General features: G+C 52.4%; 1 long non-coding RNA gene across 5 annotated transcripts; it reads left to right on the forward strand.

Moving 5' to 3' along the window:
* Nucleotides 1–589: 589 nt before the first annotated feature.
* On the forward strand, nt 590–8866 carry LOC118544247 (uncharacterized). 5 transcript variants are annotated; one of them, XR_004921479.2, is made up of 7 exons: nt 590–1866; nt 2897–3002; nt 3547–3751; nt 4323–4379; nt 4766–4882; nt 5214–5306; nt 8246–8866. It is a non-coding gene; the product is annotated as an uncharacterized LOC118544247 (long non-coding RNA). The 5 variants fall into 5 exon arrangements; XR_004921481.2 differs by lacking the exon at nt 590–1866 and adding an exon at nt 2555–2661; XR_004921483.2 differs by lacking the exon at nt 590–1866 and having other exon boundaries at nt 2529–3002; nt 4770–4882.
* The last annotated feature ends 5681 nt before the right edge of the window (nt 8867–14547 follow it).

Genomic DNA, 14547 nt, shown 5'->3' on the forward strand with positions numbered 1-14547 from the left:
CTGAGAGAGTTTTATTTCTCAGGTCTTCTTTCCTTCCTTTGGTGGAACCAGCGGGAGGCATGCAATTTACAATGAATTCAAAAGTGCCCCTCTTTTGATTTTTGTTGTTGTCTTTATTTTAACCTCCAAGAAGAGAGAGATTTAACTCAGTCTTCACCCCAGGCTAAGCTAATACTTAGGTCATGTCTGAGCTCTCTGGGGAACCCCGCTTTATACCATCCGAGGGGCAACGGGGTCTTTTCACGTGTAGCTAGCACAGCTGTCCAGCCATATGGGCCCCAAACAGCCCAGTCAATCGGATTTGGGGAGGTTTTACAATGTAATTTCTTAACGTGCTAGTATTTGGGGTGAGTTTGATCAGGGGTAGAGACAGCTCTTAAGCCCAAGGGTTTAGGTTTTAAGAAGCCATCACAAATGTCCCAGCATCTGATCAGACTGGTTAAAAACAGCTAAGAAATCTGTGACTGGGGGAGGGGAAAGGACTCCTGACCCCCTCGTTGGAGAGAGCCCCAGGGGTATGCTGTAACTATTAATTCGGCATCAGCTGCTTTTTTTCTTTTCTTTTCTTTTCTTTTTTAACCCGGGGCTCATCATTTAAGGCGTTCCCACTCAGGCCTGCAGAGCCTGTTACAAAACCATCTCTCTGCTCCCCTCCCCCCATGCCGCAAGATGAGAGAGCAAATATCCTGCATTGCAGCAACCCGCGCAGGAGGACTGCATTGAAACCGTCCTCAAGCTAAACAAAACCAGGCCTTTAAGAAAAACCTAGGGACGGGCAGCAGCGGTGTGTCCTGCGGCCTCTCAGGCAAAACGCGCTCCAAGTCGCAGCCCCATCCCTCCACGTAGAAGCGGTTCAGAAACTGCCTAAGGAATTCTTAGGGACTAGAAGACAAACAGTCCTGAATCTAAAACCCTCATCAAAATGGTGGAAGTCCTGAACCAAACTACCGCCAATATAGTTGTGCCACCCGAAAAGTATTTTTAGTTGGAGGGGAACGTTAGCCGAATGGTAAGTTTTCCCCAGAAAGCTATCCCACACGATGGCTCTTTCCAACTAACTACACAGTCTTCAGAAATTAAGAATCTATTGCAGGAATGTTTTCTATTCTTTTCTTCTCCTCTCTCTATTTCTCCCTGTCTCGCTCTCCCTCTCAGTTTAAACCAAAGCTTTCCTTTTCTTAGAATTTACAAAAACTGCTTATTTTTAAGCTTTCTCGTGGTACACTGTTGGAGGCAGGAAGCCAGTGCTACGGGGTTTTGAGATCGCTATTCTTCTGTTGGGACAAACACCCAGTAATGGACAATCCAAATGGCCTTGAAGCTAGTGGGACGGCGCCCAGGGTCACCGTTCATCTGGACCCTTCCGGCTCGGCGGGCGCTCATCTGCAGCGACCCCCGCAGGACCGCTCTCGGCCGCCCCGCACGGGCCATCAGATTTGAGGAGCTGCTTTTAGCGGTCAGGGGCTTGTGCTACACCTAACCATCTCTCGGTGCTCTGAAGCCCGCGCTGCCCAAGAAACAGTTTTGGGTTTTGTTGTTGTTTTTGTTGTTGTTGTTGTTGTTGTGTTTTAAGTCCTCAAAGCAGAAAAGCCGGAGTAGGAGAAGCAGATGGGCCCTGCGCGTGCGGAAATCGCCGGGGCTGGGGTTGACTCCCGCGGCTGCCGAACGGACTCTCCGGGGAAGACGGAAGATTTCTCATTGCTGGCGCTGGGTTTTTGTCGGGGGCTTAGGCCGGGGGTGTCTTTGGGTTTTGTGTTTATGGGCAGATTCATTCTGAGTCCTTCCTTAAGACCAAGCTAACCCCGTGCTCCCGGAAAAACACACAACACTGGCCACAACCATCACAACAAAAGGCGCCTCCCCGAAGTGAGTCTAAATGTACGCGGGACGGGTGGCGGCCGGACGTGGAGACGCACTTTTGTGCCTCTCTAATCTCGGGAGTCCATCTGGCCCCGGCGGGCGCGGGCGGGCGGGAGGGCGCGGAAGGGGGGGGCGGGAGGAGGGGAGCCGGGAGGGGCGCGCGCACGTACCCAAAGGCGCGGGCACGCGCGCCCGCTCTCCTTCACATTCACCTTGACTGCAGGGGGGCGGAGGATGGGACTACCTTCCCCCTCACCACCAGCCCTTCTCCCCACCCCACCCCCGCCGCTGTCCTGCCCAGACACTGCTAGGGGCTGGGAGGGAGGGATGCAGGGGAGGTGCAAAGGCTCTCGGGTCGCCGCAGCGGCCGGACAGCCGCGTGCTCTCCGCAGTGATGTCAACCGCATCCGCCGCAGCAACCCCCCCTCCATCCACTCCCACCTCCGGCCTCGCCCGCGCCGCGGTCCTCGGAAACCCCTGTCTGGCGCCTCCAGCCTGGGGACGAGAAGCAGGGGGAGTGCCGGTGTCCTGAGCCCCCCACTCCATTTGCAAAAGTGGGAGAGCCTGGGAGTGGACGAACCGTGGTGCCGCGGCTCCTGGGGCGGAGGAAGGGAAGGGGGGGGCGGTGGACCTGGGTGTAGGTTTGACGCCCAGGACTGCTGAAGGGAGTCTGCCCGGGACTGGTGCAGCCGGGGTTACGTTTAGGGGGCGTAGGGCACGCATCACTGCAGGTGCTGCGCTTGTGGGCACGGCAAAAGCGCCCCCTTCGCCCAGGATAGAAACGGATAAACGGAAGCGCGTGTGAGTGTGGGGGTGCGAATTGCCACCTCCAACCTTGGCTTTCCCGCTCTTCCGAGCGCTCCCACTTCTCACTTTCCCCAAATCCGCATTTTCCTTGGCACAGCTCTCCCGGAGCAAGAAGGAGAGGGAGGTACCCGGGGGCAGTGAGAATGACGTGTGCTGGTGCAGAGAGCGGGTGGGGGGCTGCGGGCTCCGCTCTGTGGACCGGCTCCTAATCCTCTTGTTTTCGGTACAGTCAGCAGATGTGGCTTCTTTTAGCTGAATAATCCGTTAAGGGAATAATAATTTTAAAAAGGAGATCGACCTCACCCAAAGAGGATGGCGAACGAGATTAGGGCTTGGTAAGGATAAATTAAAAGGCTCCAAATTCTGTCCCTCTCTGCCTTCCTCTCTACCCATCTCCCCCTCCCTTCACCACCCTCCCTTCCCCCCCTTCTTCCTCATCCCCCTGCAATCCGCACTCGACGCGAGTTCACGCGGAGGGCTGGATTTTCAGGCTGAACCGCAACTTGCGCTGCGCGTTATTATTATTCATCTGAGGGTGCTGCCGCCACAACCTTTGCCTCCTGCGCTCCTCTCCTTCCCCCCGGCCGCCGCCGCCAGCAGTGCAGTCCCTCCTGCACGCATGCTCTGGTTCACCAAAGGGAGATTCTGAATTTTTTATCATGCTCATGATCATCATCATGATGCTCCTTATCATGGTTATCATTTCCTCCTGCCAGGTGGAGCGACCACCAGCGCCTTCTCGCCACCCGCCCCTTCCCCAGCGCAGGAAGCAATTCGGGCCCGACCCCGGCGGCCGCTCCCTAGATGCGGGCTTCCTTTGCCTCTCCGCATCCCTCCCTCATTGATCTGCATGTATCTGTCTTGATCCCTTTATTCCAGTAGATCTATTGCCTTATTGTGGGCTGGCTGAAACGCTGCGGACTGCGACCAGTCTCTTAAAAAGAACAAAAAGAGGAAGACCTTGAGTGGACCCCAGGACAAAGCACTTTGGGCTCAACAAGAAGCGACGCGCGAAAGCGCTGGCTCCGAACGGGAGTGATCTCCGGTGCCCAAGAGCGCCCATCCAGTGTGCGGACCTCTGAGGGTATTCGGATTGAATTTTATGTATCCTTTTGGCATGCTTGAACAGTGACATTGTTGGGGAGGGGTAGGGTTTGGTTTGTTTCGTTTTTCTGGGAAAGCGAGCTGAATGGTGGGAGATCAGGTAGACTTAAGTTGGCTTTCCTGCTCCCCTGCCTCGCCTTCTCGAGATCCGGGTGTTGGAGAAGAGAGACTGGGAAGCAGAAGGCTTAGAAAAGAGTAGACACCGGAGATGTTGTCGGAGGGCTAAGGGAAGGGTGAGGCGAGGGGTAGGTGAGTGGGGACGGGCCAGCTGGAAGAGGATTTCGAAAATAGGAGGTTTCTTTAAACCCGCCTTCGGGTTCACAGGATGAGTTTTGCTGGGGAGAATATGGTTGTCTGTCCATAGAAGCTCTGAGAAATTGATGAAAAATTGATATGTCCATGTACACACATAAGGAGGCGTCTGGATTTGTGTGTAAACAGAGTGGAGAGGTGGAGGAGGGCATGGAGGGAGGGGGCTTAAAATAATGTCTTATTATCCCTTTGGCTTTGGGGACTCTCATCCTCTGTCCCTCCCCCTTTCTTTGACCCAGGGATCCAGCTGCATTAGACACGAGTGACCTTTTAAATCTACGCCCACCCTTTACCTGGTAAAGCCCGTTGACAGTTTGGGGTGGGGTGGGGTGGGGTAAGGAGAGTGGTAGGGGTGTTTCGAAGACGTATATATATTCTCTCTCTCCCCCTCCCCTCCTCCCCTCTCTCCTCCCTCTTCCCTCCTCCCCTCTCCTCCCCTCCCCTCCGTCTCCTCCTCCCTCGCTCTCCCCCCATCACTCTTTCTCTTCCTCCCTCCCACCTCCCTCACTCCCTCCCTCCCTGCTGCATTTTGCATGAGCTATCTAGGTCATTAGCATTTTAGCGTATGCAAGACTTGACAAAGCTGATGAGGGGCCAGATGGGCCTCGCTCTTATGGGGTTTTTTTTTTCCCTTTTTTTCCCCCCTCTTTTCCTTTTTCCCCTCCACCACTTGGGACCTGAGCAAGAGGACTGCAGCAGGCGAGTTTCGGAAGGCTGCCTCCCCAGATCCCGGCCCGGAGCGCGGCAGCTCGCCCCTGCGGCACGCCGGGCCAGCCTGCGCCCGCACTCAGCCAGCGAGGTAAAGGCGGCGGCGGCGCGCCCTGCCCTGGCAGCCGCTGCCAAGCCCCCGCTGCCCTCCGCGTCCTGTGCCCTCGACTTCCTCCTCCTGGCCCCCTTCAGTTTACTGGGCTAAACTGAGGGTGAGAGATGGGTGGGTAGGGTTTGCTGTGCTGGGGCGAGGTGGGGTTGGTGGTGTTTTTTGTTTTTTGTTTTTCCATTGTCTGGAGCTGCAGGGAAGGCGAGGCGCGAGGAAGGGGCTAAGGGAGTCGGGGTAATTAACACGGGGGAGGCACCCCTCCGTCTCCCACTTCCACCCACACCCCCAACCCTCCACCCCCTCCGCTTTGCAGGAAAAAGCCTGGATCCGAAAGGATGGGGGAGAACAAAGAGCCTTTGGAAGACGTCGCTGTTATCTCATTGTCTGTGTGATTGGGGGAGCTGCGGTAGGGAGGATGCTGTGGTCCTGTTCTCCCTGCCTCCCCACCCCCATCCTTCTCCCCGCTGTCAGTGCGCACGCACGCGCGCTTCTTTTTACTTCTTTTTCCTTGTTTTCTCATTCCATCTTCTCCCCACCCCCCTCCCTTTCTTGCACCTGTCCTTCCTTCCTCCTTTCCTTCCTCAGGAGAAAGGCCTCTCTCTCCGTGTTCACAGCGGACCTTGATTTAAATGTCCATACAATTAAGGCACGCGGTGAATGCCAAGAATGGGGCTGGCTGAGCACCGTCGGTCCGCGAGGGCCCGCCGGGAAGGAGCCACAGAGCCGAGGCGCCCTCCGCAGAGCTCAGCGCCGCGGCTTGGGGCGGGAGGGGTCTCGGGCTTGCGCTGGCTAGGCTGCCCCAAACTGTAGCCCTTGGGATGGGGAGGTGTGCAGCTTGTGACAGACAGGGGGGCTTAGAGACGCAGACAGACTCAGGGAGAGAAGCCGATTCTGTGACAGAAACACAGATCTGGGCAAGCACAGATGTGATGGGGGGCGGGGGGGGGGTGCCTGTGAGCGCATTACGGAGTGCTTCTGTGTGCATATTTTTCTCTGGGCTGGGGGCGCATTGTATGTGGGTCGACACCTTCCATGGCTGTGTTTTTGTTCTGGGCTTAGCTTTTGGTTTGCCCTTTAAAAAAATAATCTGGCATCCAGAAGACTGGCAGTCTGTGCCAGGGCTTGGACTGCAGATATATTGTGTTCTCCTTGAGGTTGGGGGTGGGGGGGAGGAGGGTGGGTAGCCAGTTGGAAGGGAGGAGGGAGGTATTTGTCATTCTTTGCTGTAGAGCTGGGGGCACCTGACAAGCTTAAGGAAGTCATTGGGATATATGAGGAAGAAGGAACAAACTCCTGGAAGGTTCACAAGCTCCATCGGGGCTGAAAGCATGGCCAGGGCTCTTAGGAGCATCTCACTTCCTCCTTGCGGCTGTAATTGTAGTTTCAGGCAGAGATCCAGGAGATGCAGAGGAAGGGAGAGGCGCAATAACCTACATGTACCAAAGGGGGGAGGGAATGAATTCCTTCTTAAATCTGAACCGAAGGAAAAACAGAATGTGCACAAGTGTTTCTGAGGAAAGACTGTTTTGAAAGAGGCTGTCAGGGAATAGAAAGGGCTAGCCCTCCCTCATCCTGAAGAAGCTGCTTCCCAAATCAGGCCTTCCTCCCCAGCCCTAGATGGAGAGCAGCAGCTGGTCCTAGGGAGAACCCCTAGCTGCAGAGGATAGTGGCAAGACCTAAACTCATAAATTTCCAGGTGGAGAAAATGGTAGAGGCGCAGGTCCCTGCAGAGAAAGGAGGCCAAGAGCTGGATCTTCCCACCAGGAAGCCTGCTGCATCCCTTTCCCCACCCTTGGCAGAGGCCTGTCTTTGCAAGGCCAAGGCCATAAGGGATGCTTGGGATTTTAGTTTGATTCCTGACACATTAATCGAGGCCTAAAGGAGTCTTGGGTGAAGCTTGCTTGCTTTTCCTGCGCAAAGCCTCAGTCTAACCCACTTAGCAAATTAGTATTCAAGGATACCATGGAGCCCTAGCCTCATTTCTTCCCAAATACTTATTATTGAGTACCTACTATGTGCCAATCATTGTGTAATTATATCTTAGGTTCTTCCTTTGCCCTCCTAAAGGAGTGTCTGGAGTCAGGTGAGGCTAAGTGCGCTGTGCCCCCGCTAGATACTCCCAGAACCTTCTCTGTGGAAATGTACCACAACCTGCTCACCCCTGCAGAAGGTGGCAGCCTTCCTCATGCAAACTGCAGGCATGGTGCTATCCCTCAAGTCCCAGAAGGCAAGTTTGCCCAAAGGACCGAAAAGAGAGCAGTTTCTCCGGCCCCTGAGCCTTAGCCAACGTTGTCCTAAGAGGCAGCAAAAGCCAGGGCCTTCACAACAGACCAGCCTCCAAATGGAGCCTCCGTGGGGTGTAAATACCCTTGCCTCCCCCCTCCCTCTTCCCTAAGAAGGCTGCTCTTGTGTTGGGGGTGGGGGAAGCACGGTTTAAGCCTCTGATGACCAACCCTTTGCCCCACGGTTGTCCGAGATAGTGAGATTTGTCTCTGTAATTGCTTCCCCATGAGTCCATCAGACGTGGCTGTACCCTTCCACTGATGCGCCTGCCCGGCAGTACAGTCTCCAGCTGCCTCCCCCCGCCCCCAAGTAATGGGCCTTTTAGGTGGAAACCTAACACGCTTCTCCCTGAGAGCTCAAACCACAGGCACCATGGACAAGGCCCGCCAGGTTCCTGCTGCTGAAAAACTAGGCAGGGAGGGGCGTATTTTTTATTACTTATGTAAACTCTTGTTTCAGAAAGCTTTAATGGGTGTGGGAGTGTTCTAGGTTTGCCGGTCTGTGTGCTTGGGTGTGGGGGTTTTCCTGTGTTCACCAGGTCTCATTATGAAATGTATTGTTATGTGGGGCTTTAATGGCCGAAATGGCAGAGATGAATGCACCACTCTGCCCCTGGTGTAATTTCAAGGCCCCTTTTGTGTTCACCAAATAGAGGCATCCGAGTGAAGGTCAGTCCTAGCTCCTTCCCTTCTGCTATATTCAGGGCCTGTTTATACCTAGTGATACTTACATAAGAAAACTGATGATTTTATGCCCTTCTAAGGCATTTCTTTAACTCTCAACATCATCTGCTTGCTTGTCTACTCGAGCCCCTCTAGTTACATCCTCTGCCTTAAATGAAGGGAAAAATATATGATTGTTAAAAGATGGGACATGTTGAGGCAGTTTGCTGACTGAATATGCCAAGAAGGCCCCCATGAGTCCACACACATCACCATCATTATGGTCTTCGTGACTGTGGGAGTTCATATGTCCCTCGAGGTGACTGCACCAGATATATTAAGATGGATTTAGAAATGTTATCAAAGGAAAAATCGGTAATATTATTCTTTCTCCTGCCAGAGACGGCCCAGGCCCAGATCTCTGTTTAAGCAGAAAAGAAACTGATCTTTTAACAAAAGCTAAGGTAAATTCCTCTATCATTTCTATCACCAAAGGGGCGGGGAGCAGGGACAGTCTTTGTGGCTTAGCCAGAGAAATGAATAACTGGGTAGAGTTGCTTTCCCAGCAGGCATATGCCCATACACACACGTATGTACATACATTTTCTCTCATAACCATATCCATTGCTTACATTTATAGAAAAGCATTTAACCACACATACACACACACACACACACACACACACACACATCTATCCATCTATCCATCTACACTGTCTGCACAGGGAGATAATTTTCTCTTTCCTTCTACTGAACTTACATAATACCCCCACCCCTTGTTCCAACCTTAGAATGGAGTCCTCTGGGGGCAGCTGCAAAGCACTCTCCCTAGGACAGATGGAGCCTCCCCTCCTCATCTACTCTGTGGGTGGTTTTAGAGCCCCATGAGTCAACTGGGACTGAGGGCTGTGCTGGTGGTATGTGCGTGTGAGGCTTCCCTGGCTGATGGACGGCGATGAGTATGTCAATAACAACAATTATGAGAATTATGATACCTAATAAAGATTTTTTTTTCTTCCAAGTCCCATCTATAATTCTTTCATTCGGGTGTTTTTGCCAAGTCTTACCCCATTTGACTCCAGTTAAAAACAACAACAACAAAACCATTTAATAGTTAATTGCATCTCCAATGTAGACCTAGAACAAGAAAAAGGACTTCAAATGGGATTCGGTCCAGTCCATGTGTGCTGCTTTGTGCCACCTTATCCGGATGCTGGGGGCCTGGAGAGATCTGCACCAAATTTAGATGGCCTGGAAAAAATGCAGGCCTGACTGAGAGCAAAAAATGTTCCAGGTCAGAAATGAAGTGTCAGCAGCTCTCAATAGGTTCACCTTTTCCTTTTCTTACCATTCTCCCTTTTGTGTTAAGATAGAAATGTTTGCCCCGGAAAAATGAGGACCTGGGCCATGGCTGCATATGCCCCTAAAATAAACCTCCAGGATGACTAGGGGCTTTCTCAGAATTAGAGTGTGGGCAGGTTTATTTGAAATTAAAATCCAGTCTATTTCTTAGACATGTACCAATACTCAGACCTAGAACGTAGGAGGCGGTATTGTCGCTAGAAGTTACTCTTGCTACTTCGTGTGACCTGTTCAAGGCCGTTCTTCGTGGAGAGGAGCGAGCGTGCTGTCCAGCCTGGGCGGCAGGGGTGCGGGCTAGGCTTCGCCATCCACCCTGCCCGCGGGCGCCCGAGGCTTCGCAGTTACCTGCATTCCAACGCGCACGGGGCTCTTTTCGCTTTCTGCTAATGCTCCTGAGACATCTAAATTGAACAAGGCGAAAATGAATGGGCTGGTTTCCTCTTTCTTTTCTTCCTTGCCCCTGTTTCCCCAGCTTTGATTTCTTTTCTTGCCTGAATCAAGAAACGGCGCCCCAAAGCCCTGGGTCGTCCCGCATTTCCAAAGCTTCGGACTGATCCGAGATGGGGGTAGATGCAGAGACAGCAGGGCGTCCTGGGCGCCTAGCCCCGCACGGCGGAGACAGCCCCCCAGAGGCCCACCTCTTTCCCTCTGCCGCGCACCTCCTTTTCTCCAGTTTCTCTCCAGCGCCAGGTGGATACACGACGGTCAAGTTAGAGATCATTACGGAGTCGGGGGGTGGGGGTGGGGTCGAGGCGGGCGTACATCTTTAGCTTGGAAGAATGGGACACGGCCAACCGAAGGCCTTGGCGGAATGGAATGTCCTCAGTTCCCAGCACCCTGGCGCTTCCCGAGCCGCAGGCCGCGGCCTAGAGGCTGCTACGCCTTCCCGCCGCGCACCCGGCCGGGCCTTGGAGCACGGAGGACCAGGGGCCCCAGGGCGGTCGGTCTCCCCTCATCCTTCTCCAGGCCTCCTTCCCGTCCGCTCCAGGACCTGCGGTCTCTACGACCTCATCCTGCACCCCGGAAAGCCGCAGGATGTGCGAGAAAGAGGAGCGGGCATAGCCCAGGGAGGAGGTTGGGAGAGGACCCCAACTGAAAGCCGGCTTCCCACCAGCAGAGCGCCCCGGTGAAAGCTCTTTAGGGGTGGGTTTTTGGAAAGAGGGGGAGGTGTTTCCGCCCCAGTCCGTCCTCGGTGACTCCCCTTTACACCGCCCAGCCTCCCACATCCCCCCTACCCACGGAGCCCTGGCGATGGGGCCAGGGTGCTGGGCACGGTCCCCCAGGACCCAGCAACCCACCACCCCCCGCGACACCTCCTGGCCATCCCCAAATACCCTCCTCCCCCACCCCCACCACACTCTCTAAAGAAGCCAAAACAACCACCACTGAATCCTCAACCCAGAAGCAAAGCGACACACACTTCTCCTTCAGCCTTAGCGCTAGTCTGACGCCAGAGGAGACGGAGCCTCTGAGAAGTCGGCCTGAAACAGAGGGGCAGACACGCTGTGTCTTCGTGAGCCCCCAGACCCCTGCCCCGGGCGGAGGAGATACGCAGCCTTCCCGTCCACTGGTCCACTGGACGCGGCCTGTCTTAAAAAGAACTTAATTCTGGGGCACCTGGGTGGCTCAGTTGGTTGAGCGACTGCCTTCGGCTCGGGTCATGGTCCTGGAGTCCCGGGATCGAGTCCTGCGTCGGGCTCCCTGCTCGGCGGGGAGTCTGCTTCTCCCTCTGACCCTCCCCCCTCTCATGCTCTCTCTCTATCTCATTCTCTCTCAAAAAAATAAATAAAATCTTAAAAAAAAAAAAAGAACTTAATTCCCTCCTTTTCCTCACCTGCTAGGCCCACCAGAGCGCAGAGTCAGTGACGTGAGGCTCCTTTGGATGAACAGGCCAGTGCCCTGAAATAACCTTCAGAGCCTAGTCTCAAGGTCACGTGCCCAAGGAAAGGAGGCCGATTGGCCTCAAGAGGCTACCGGTCCGGACCAGAAGGAGCCTGGCAAAGGTCAACGCCACCGAAAGCTTCCAACGCCTAGGAGAGTGCACCTGGCCTTCACAGGGCCTTCAGCCCCCTCTCACACTTTACCCAGATTGATGTGGCAATATTTATTCCCATTTAATTGAGACACTGGTTTAATTTCAGATTGCCTCAGTTTAAGGCCCAATGGGGTTTTCTGCAGCTCTTTTCCCCAGTGCCTCTACAGAAACTAATTGCTGTTAATATCCAATTTTGGCTTTATTATTCGTTAGCCAATTACGTATCCCATAGCCCAGGCCCCTTGCTGCTTACTGTCTCTGCTGGAATCAGCTAACACTATGCCTGGCTTCTGCTTCTTGCCTTCGCCTCTATTCAGGCCCTTCCCCCACCCAAGATGATTTACAGGACACATCAGTCATTTGGTTCGTCTGGGCACTTAGCACAGTTGGGGAGGGGGGCACGCACTTTCAGGCTTTTTTTTCTCCCTTTGAGGGAGATTTCTTCTTTGCAGGTAAAGTAAACAATTCCCACTTTTTAAAAAAGAAAATGCAAGTTTTTCTGCTCTCTCTTCACCACCTCTGGGCTTTCTTTTTCTGGAGCCATTTTCAGAGTAGTCTGTCTCAGCCAGAAGCAAGCCCGGTTGCCTCAGCCTTAGAGTTTCCTCTCCCTCCTGGCTCTCCTCTTACCTCCCCCAGGGCCTGGCTGAAAGCTACCCCATTTATGTAACACCATCGGCTCTAACAGAATGCTCCGACCATGTCATTTCACATTTCAAGAAGGGAAACTTGAAAAAGCAATTTGGGAAAAGGCACCATTTTCAGAGATGAGGAGGGGAGCTTTTGTCTCTCCCACAGATGCCCTGGAAACCGCTCCTGCTTTAGTTCCTTACCCTTCAGAGCTGACGCAATTGGGGGCAAGAGCCTTTAGAAAAAGTGGGGTTTTTTTGCCTCGTTTTATTTGTGTGCCCCGAGTTCACTGACATGCCGAAGAAAGCGCTTCCGGTCACTGGTGCTCTGGAAACAGGAAAATAAAAGTAAAAATCATAACCGACAGCAGGAAGATCCTTCTTTGTCTGTTTTCCTTTCTTCCCCCATTTTGAAATAACGCTTTAAATGCTCTCATGTGCTCTTATATTTATCTCTAGCGGTTCTATAGCAACCTGCTTAGTGTCAGCATCAGAATCAATGGAAATAAAACAAAATGTCAGAGCGGCGGGCTCTAGCCGAGGCCTCCCTTTGCCACCTGGAGGCCCATCATCCCCTTCTGAGGAGGCTGAGACTCATCACGGCCTGGGAATCCGACAGTCAGGTTTTTCAGAGGGAGGAAGTGGGGGTGAATGTTGTGTAGGTCTGGGACACTGTTAAGAAGGTGCCTTACACATAAGGCTCAATAAACACCACCAAATTGGATGTAATTTAATTAGCAGCAGCTGTCCTGGTTTTCTTGCAGAAAAGCTTCAATTATGCCTTAAGGCCTTTTGGGCAGAGGACAGATAGAGTGACCTCACAGAGAATGAAGGGGCTTAAAAATGTTTCTGGTTCGTCCCCTAGCCTCAGCCCTGCTTGACTCATCCAGGTGTCTGGTTCGTCCCCTAGCCTCAGCCCTGCTTGACTCATCCAGGTGTCTGGAGTTTGATTTTCCAAACTGTGCATGAGTGGTAGAGAGACTGAATACATGCCCAGTCCCAGGCAAAAATTCAAAGAGTAAAAAACTCTTCTTTGGAATCCTCTTATCTTCCTTGTAGAGCACTTCTTTTACTTTCTAATTACCCTCCTACTCAAATCTCTCCCTTCATCACCCCCTATTCACATCTCACCCAAGGTCTGCCTCCCGGGGGGTGGGGGGTGTGGGGGGGTTGCTGCTGTAAATAAGTAAGTAAATAAATATCCATTTCTATTTCCTTCAAGTGTCCTCCTCCCAGCCCCTTGGAAACATCTATATTCTCAATGGTCAACAGGTGTTAGGAGGTTAAGCCATCCCACAGTAATATGTGAGTTGCTCAGTCTCTTAACTTTCCCAGAGATATTTCTATTTTAGAAGAGGCACTTAAAGTAACAAGTGGGATTCAGTTGTAGGAGTTTCTTATAAAGGCATCCAAGAGTGGGAAAGCAGAAGAGCATCAACTTTCCCAATTTTGTGTGAGGAAAGCATCATCGCCCCTTCATTGCAGACAGACCAATGCTCCAAACACATAGATCTGATATAGTTCATAAGTAAACACATTTCAGGGCACCTGGCTGGCTCAGTTGGTAGAGCATGTGACTCAATCTCAGGGTGTAAGTTCAGGCCCCATGTTGGGTGTAGAGATTACTTAAAAAAATAAAATCGGGGAGTTTTTGGTTTTTTTTAGAGAGAGAGAGAGAGCATGTGAGTGGGCGGGGGAAGGGGGAGAGGGAGAGAGAGAATCCTAAGCAGGCTCCATGCCCAGCACAGAGCTCATCGTGGGGCTCAATCTCACAACCCTGAGATCATGACCTGAGTCAAAACCAAGAGCCAGACACTTAACTGACTGAGCCACCCAGGTGCCCCCCAAAAATAAAATCTTAAAAAAAAAGAAAAGAAAAAAACATATTTCAAGAGCCCCAAATGAATCCTTGTTGGTTCCCTCTTTAAGCTCTGATATTCTACTAGCCCCAACTGAAGGCAGGGAGGAGCATCTGGAGCCCTTAACTAAAACACCTGTGATTTTTGCATAATAAATGCATACCAGTTCAGGTTAAGGTCACCGCATTTAAAGCCAGCCCTTTTGTGTCACTTTGCATAATTGTGAATTCCAATTTCACTATTCCATGAATGACAATTAATTATTCAATTAAATGCTGGACTATGTGACATGGTGAGCCCACTTCCCTCCAGAAGTCCAAAGCAGACTCAAAGGAGTTCCAGGCAAAATTGGAATTGGGCAGGGCTTGACTTTGGCACGGTCTAGCCTTGGTTTTGTTCACTCTTCTCCCTAGCTGGCCCTTCCCTTGCCTAAAGGAGCTCCCTCTTCTCCTTGACACCCTGACAGTGTCCTACCCCCACAGTGCATCTGTGTTTCCAACAATGGCAAAGCCAGGGCCCAGAGCAGTTTCTTGTAGGGCAAGAGGCAGAAAGGGGTGTGACACTTTTTTCAGCACACACAGTAACTGCCTTCCCAACTTTCTGCCAACCTCTTAGAAAACTTGGACTTGGAAAATGTCAAACGTTTCTCCCATCTTTCCACGCTTCCCCTTCTACCTCAGCATCTTGCCACCTTCGTGTGGACAATTAATCAATAGCAACAGCGTAGCATGAGAAGTTCCGAGCAGAATCTTGCTGCCAGGCCATACTGCATCCCTATTGCGTTAAACCTGTCTTCCTCAATTCCTGAATCACTCATCAT

This window comes from Halichoerus grypus, chromosome 3, assembly GCF_964656455.1.
Source record: "Halichoerus grypus chromosome 3, mHalGry1.hap1.1, whole genome shotgun sequence".
NCBI classification, from domain to species: Eukaryota; Metazoa; Chordata; class Mammalia; order Carnivora; family Phocidae; genus Halichoerus; species Halichoerus grypus.